We start from the raw sequence: 6,429 nt of genomic DNA, 5'->3' as shown, positions 1-6,429 counted from the left end.
GCCTTTTCAAATGTTGAAATCGAACCCACATCCACCATTTCCATTGGCAACTTATTCCACACTCTCACTACCCTCTGAGTGAAGTTTCCCCTCTTGTTCCCCTGAAACATTTCACCTTTCACCCTTAACCTATGACTTTTAGTTTCATCCAACTCGATGGAAAAAGCTTGCTTGCATTTACCCTATCTATACCATTCATAATTTTGTATCCCTCTATAAAATCTTCCCTCAATCTCCTATGCTACAGGGAATAAAGTTCTAACTTATTCAACTTTTCCCTGGAACTCAGGTTCTCAAGTCTTGGCAAAATTCTTGTCAATTTTCTCTGCACTCTTTCAACCTTATTGACATCTTTCCTGTAGGTGACTAAAACTGCAGACAATACTCCAGATTAGGCATCATCAATGTTTTATACAACTTCAACATAACATCCCAACTCCTGTACTCTGATTTCTGAAAGCTAATGTTGCAATCGCTCTCCTTACGACCCTAACTACGTAACCTGGGTTGCCTGCTTGTTTCCAGGTCTTCACATGAATGATGAGGTAGGAATAATATTCAAACCATCCACACTGTTCTTTGCAGCACTGGCATCAAATCCACGAGTTACGTAGTTCCACATCAATTGGGATAAGAGCAGTGAAAAGACAGAGGCCATTGACCACACAGACATGGTCTCTATTCTTTCCATGAGCACATTGTTCTCTGATTCAAAGAACCTGACTGTGCTGGCAAACTCTCTGAGTGCAGTGGACACCCCCACGGACTGCCTGTGAGTATGTATCACAGAAACGGACTGAAAACCCCCCATGCACTCAACAGCATCACATCTTACTGTGTTCCAAAGGTTTCAGTGGAAATCTGCAGCAACAAGTTTCTTCATAAAAACTGAAGATTAAATGGGATTAGTGTCACTGGGTGCTTGATGGTTGCCCAGACTCAATGGGCTGAAGGATCTGTCTTCATGTGGTGTGACTCAGAATAGCTGTGTAGATTAAAAAACTCCATATTTTCAAAGAGAAATTGCTCATACTGGTCTCTGCAGGTTGGATTAAGCAGAGAGAGCTGGGAATTCTGTGCAGGCATTTGTTATTTGTAGTCGCAAGGGAGTAGATGCTGAGAATCAATTTCTCTCGCTCTTAAACACACACACACACACACACACACACACACACACACACACACACACACACACACACACACACACACACACACACACACACACACACACACCTGTTACGCCCGTGGCCCCCTCCTTTTTGAGAATCGCAGGATCGCTATTGATTCGAGTCAGGAGACCCAGGAAATGAGAGAGAGACACACAGATTCCTCAATGGTTGGAATGTCTCCTGAGCCTCCGAGATACAAAGCCACGGAACAGGTCATTGTCTTTTGGAGACGGAATTGTATATTGAATGCTGTACGATTCATCGAAGCCTCCCCCCCCCCCCCCCCCCCCCCAGGCAATGAACTGAGGGGGGTTGGTGGAGGGATTGCATCATCCCAACCTGATTGACATCTGAGACCCCGTGAGTCAGGATAAAAGAGGGTCTGTGGGCACAGCCCCTCAGACGCACCAGAAGAAACGCTAGCGATCCCGTATTAGCGAAAGCCGGTGGGAAGGCCACGTGCGTCCTTTTCCATTTGCCCCGGAATCGGTGGGCCTTTACCACGGAAGAACGGTTTTTAGCTAACAACGGGGAAATCAACTCCCAACGACTCTCGAAGGAGTGACATCATAAAAGGAATGGGCAAGTTTTAACCCGTCTTTCTCTCCAACCAAAAAGCTGCAGCTTGAATGAACTAAAGTGACTTTTATGTTTCCATCGGACAATACATTATCCCCTAGACAATGATAGAGCTATTCCTTATTGATTATTATTATACCCGCGCTTTTAGATTTAGTATTGACGACGTATATTATCTGTATGTTTGCATTGATATTATTTTTGTGTATTTTTATCAATAAATACTGTTAAAAATAGTACCATCAGACTTCAACGGACCTCTCTATCTTTGCTGGTAAGTGACCCAGTTACGGGGTACGTAACACACCTATCTCTCTCTCAAATGCACACACAACTCTCTCTCACTCATTCATTCATTCTCTCTCACTCTCTAGATCTCTATCTCAGTCTTTCTAACCCCACTTCTCTCTTTATCAATCTCTTTCTCTCTCTCGCACTCTCACTGTCTAACTCTTTCCTGCTCAATCTCTCCTTCTCTCTCTCTCACAACTCTCTCTCCCTCTCTCTATCTCTCTCACTTTCTCTATATCTCTAACCCCACTTCTCTCTCTCTCTATCTATCTCTCACTCTCTCTATCTCTAAACATATTTAAAACATCAAACAGGACAACATAGGATGTTCTGCCTGATGTGTATGTGGCCTGGTTACACAACAATGCTATTAATGAAAATGCTGGAGACGGGAGCTAGGGTTCCTGGTTCTTTACTGGCAGAAACCGAACTCAGCACACATGTACAGATCACTATGTGCCTAATAGCGCATTCAATGACGTGTTACTAAAACATAAAGTAGTCCCTTATTATACTGTAGGCTATACGGTATGCTCCTCCCCTTTTATTTTAATACTGTATCAACTGTTTTTTTAACTGAAGCACTATGCTAAACAAATATGTTTACCCTTAACATACAAACACCTACCATTTGTTAACTTAGTAACTTAATAATATCAAATTATAACAAGCCTTTTTTTTATTTTTGGTCTAAAATTCATCTACAACTCAAGTTTCTGGAGGGGGGGGTCTTCTCTGCCTCTCTCGGTAACGTCTGTCAATAAACCTGTTTGTTTTAATAAAAATCTCCATTAAAAGTCATGAAAAGTGGACCTCTGAGCATAGGGAGTTAAGAAGATGGATGCATCCAACTTGCTAAGAGTTCTAGGCAGCAGATCGCCTCCGTATAATGAAGACTCCTCTGTGCAACTGTCCTAGATATAGACACAGCTTTGTGCTATTGCTTGTCTTCCTTACCCATATCTCACTTGATCTAGCTGAGCTAATTACACGGCCAATGTTCGTATTCTCCTTAGATTCCAAATAGATGGCTTAACCTTTATGATACCATCTCTTATTGTAATATAACTTTTCGTCTTCTATTTGTGCTTCATGTCTTTGTGTTGGTGATTCAGCAGGAGTGCTGGGAAGATGCTCAGGAGAACATGGAGATGTTGGTCTTTTCAGAGATTTAAGCTTATTGAGAGTTTGCAGATCTTCCATTATCTGTTCATCTGTTAACAAGTAATTTAATGGCATAGGTGCAGGTTTTCGTCTTTTGTCTGTAATTGGAACAGGGTCATTAGGTCTCCTCCTTAGTTTCCTAGTCATTATTGGCTTTACCTCCATAGAATCTCCTGTGAGTTCCATTGTTAGCCTCTCATTCTCAATCATCTTTTTCTTTTCTTCTAACTCAATCTTTTTATCTTCAAATTCCTTCACTGCTGCTTTCTTCTCTTTAATATAATTCCTTTCCACTTGTTCTGTCTCCAGTTGCAGACAAAGCTCTGCATTTTGTATTCTTTCCTTGTATAGTTGATCTAGTTTCTTCATCCTTTTCTGATACTCCTGCAAAGTGCCTTCCTGTAACTGCTGTAGCTGTCTCTTGAGAGATGTCAATTTCTCCTGGTACATCTGCTCCTTTACTTCCAGGTAGTCTTCATTATCCTGCTTACTGGCAATATCAGTCTCCCTTGCATCCTTTGTATCTTCATCCGAATCACGGCCACAGATACTGCATTCGTCCTCATCAACAACACTATCTAGCTCCTCCTCATCATTGTAATAGTTGACAATGGGTGAGAGGAGAGCTGCGGACATCTTCCCCGCCGAGCTGCCCTCCTTTGCTGACACATCTAGTGCCTTGATGGTGTGCCAATCCAACTGGATTTTCCTGCGCTATTCATGTCCATTTTTCAGTACATAGAGGTTCAGCTGCTGTGTTTTGTCTCCGTAGGTCACTGTCGCTTTAATTTTACCTTTGGGATGCACTTTCTGTCTTGTGTAAGTCTTTAACAGTAGTTTAGTTCGTTTCAGAGGTATGTGAGAAAACAGTCATTTGTAGTCGTGTACAGAGATCACTGTTCATGTACAGAGCTTGTGTCCAACTCCATTTTCAGTCTCACACCCACCACTTGTGGATTGATCCATATTACTCTTCGATCATCTGTCTCCTTCACGCTCTGAAGTTGCCGACATTTCACTTTTGTTGGAGTTGTTTTCATCAGAACTTCCATCTTTCATTTTGTGTACCCTGTTGTATTTTCCTTTCTGGGGTTTCTTGTTTCTCTGTATTAAGCCCTTTTTCTGCTGTTTACTAGATTTGCATACTCTGCCAATGTGGCCCTGTTTGCCACAGTTTCTGCATTCTTTGTCTTTAAACCAACAGTCATCCAGGTCATGTGACTTGTTCCCACAATGGTAACATTTCTTTCCTTCATTTCTGTTCAGTGACATTTTATTTGTGGCATATTCCAGAGACTTCTGTTGTATCTCAGAAGCACCCCGTGCTGCTGTTTCCATTGATATTGCAATGCTGAGCACCTTCTCTAATGTAAGGTCTTTTTCACCCCGGAGCTTCTTCTGTGTGATTTCACAGTGCATGCCACACACTAACCTGTCCCTCAATGTGTCTGATAGACCAGCTCCAAATTGACAATGTTCTGATAATTTGCGCAATTCAAGTGGTTTGGGGTTTAAATGCTGTTGGAGAGTGTCTATTATTCGCTTAAATGTTTTGTCAGCTGGTTTTTCAGGGGTTAACAAACTCCATAGCAGGCCATATGTCTTTGCTCCCATAATACGAAGTAAGACACTGGCTTTCTTTTCATCATTAACATCGTTAGCATCACAATATAACTCCACTCTTTCAATGTAATTTGCCCAGTCTTCAATGCCACTACAAATGCTGTAATGGTTCCAATCATCGCCATCTTTGTTATGTTAATTAAGCCCCGTTCTCCCTTTATTTTCCTTTTTGACTCACGTGTCTTTTTTGCTAGCACCACGAGCGCACTCCGTCTAGATGTGTGTATGTGTCGCTCTTTTTTATCTCCCTTCTGGGGCAGGCAGACCCTCAGTCCCTAACTCCCAATTAAACTAATCAGTCTTCCCCTGCTCTGTGTATTCATGTGCCTATCTAAGAACCTCTTAATCTAACCTATGCTATCCACCTCTGCCAGCAGCCCCAACAGCACATTCCAGGCACATAGCATTCTCTGTTAAAAATAACACTTTGCTATATGCATCTATTTCATACTTTACCCCTCTCAATGTACACCCCAAGAACACTCACTTCCAAGATTCAAGGTTCAAAATTGTTTAATGTCATTTCCTGTACACAAATTTAAAGGAGAACAAAATAATTGTTACGGTTTTCATACAGCACAAAAAGCACAATAAGATAAAGAACACAATTATAAAAAATCACAATAAATATAAATACTTTATATACATAGATTGGTTGTATGTCCATAAAAAGATAATGGGCATGGTAGCGTCTGTACAAAATCTAATTGAGAGAATAGCTGGGATTCCTTCATTTATTTGGGACACTGTGCCACTTAATTGGGGCAGGAGACTTGCCAAATACATTCCAACTAGCATCAGACATGTGCGCTTGCTTGTCCGTAGGACACTACACTGTACTTGGAGCGAACAGTTTTTAAATATTGTCAGTTGAGTGTGTTTAAGGGGTAGGCCATTTAGAACAGAGATGCTGAGAAACTTTTTCACCCAGAGAGTGGTGGATATGTGGAATGCTCTGCCCCAGAAGGCAGTGGAGGCCAAGTCTCTGGATGCATTCAAGAGAGAGTTAGATAGAGCTCTTATAGATAGCGGGGTCAAGGGATATGGGGAGAGGGCAGAAACGGGGTACTGATTGTGTATGATCAGCCATGATCACAGTGAATGGCGGTGCTGGCTAGAAGGATCGAATGGCCTACTCCTGCACCTACTGTCTATTGGCTATTGGCTATTGTGTTCATAAAACAGTGATTTTTGTTACTGATAGTTGGTGAGAAATAAGCAGTAAGACAATTCAGAACTGTTTTGCTCGCTGCTGTTTCAAACATTCAGGCTTGCAGATACCAGAAACGGCTGGGAGTGAAAATAAAATGATACTCAATAAGTTAGCAACTACAAAGAATTTGAAGGTATCGACAATCATCCTGAATGTTACAATGAAAGTGAAGAACTGGAAGATGCAATCATTGATAGGGTATTCCATTATCTACACTGGTTGTCTGTGCCTAATTTACTCATTTACAATCAATCTAAAGAACACAGCAGTGTACAGTGGATGAATTTTTCAGTCAATAGCTATTAGGTACCAATACTCAGTTTATTTCCTAATAGTTATTACTCAATAAACCCAAAACTCTGTAGTAGTATTGATAGTGTTCTAATCCGT

At 41.4% G+C, this 6,429-nt stretch overlaps 1 pseudogene; it reads right to left on the bottom strand.

Annotated features, from left to right (window-relative positions):
* Positions 1-2,903: 2,903 nt before the first annotated feature.
* LOC140736538 (sin3 histone deacetylase corepressor complex component SDS3 pseudogene) lies at positions 2,904-3,839 on the bottom strand (annotated as a pseudogene).
* Between the last annotated feature and the right edge of the window lie 2,590 nt (positions 3,840-6,429).

Source organism: Hemitrygon akajei, chromosome 12 (genome assembly GCF_048418815.1).
Source record: "Hemitrygon akajei chromosome 12, sHemAka1.3, whole genome shotgun sequence".
NCBI lineage: Eukaryota > Metazoa > Chordata > Chondrichthyes > Myliobatiformes > Dasyatidae > Hemitrygon > Hemitrygon akajei.
The sequence above is the reverse complement of the archived record's forward strand: the minus strand, read 5'-3'. Positions and strand labels throughout refer to the sequence as shown.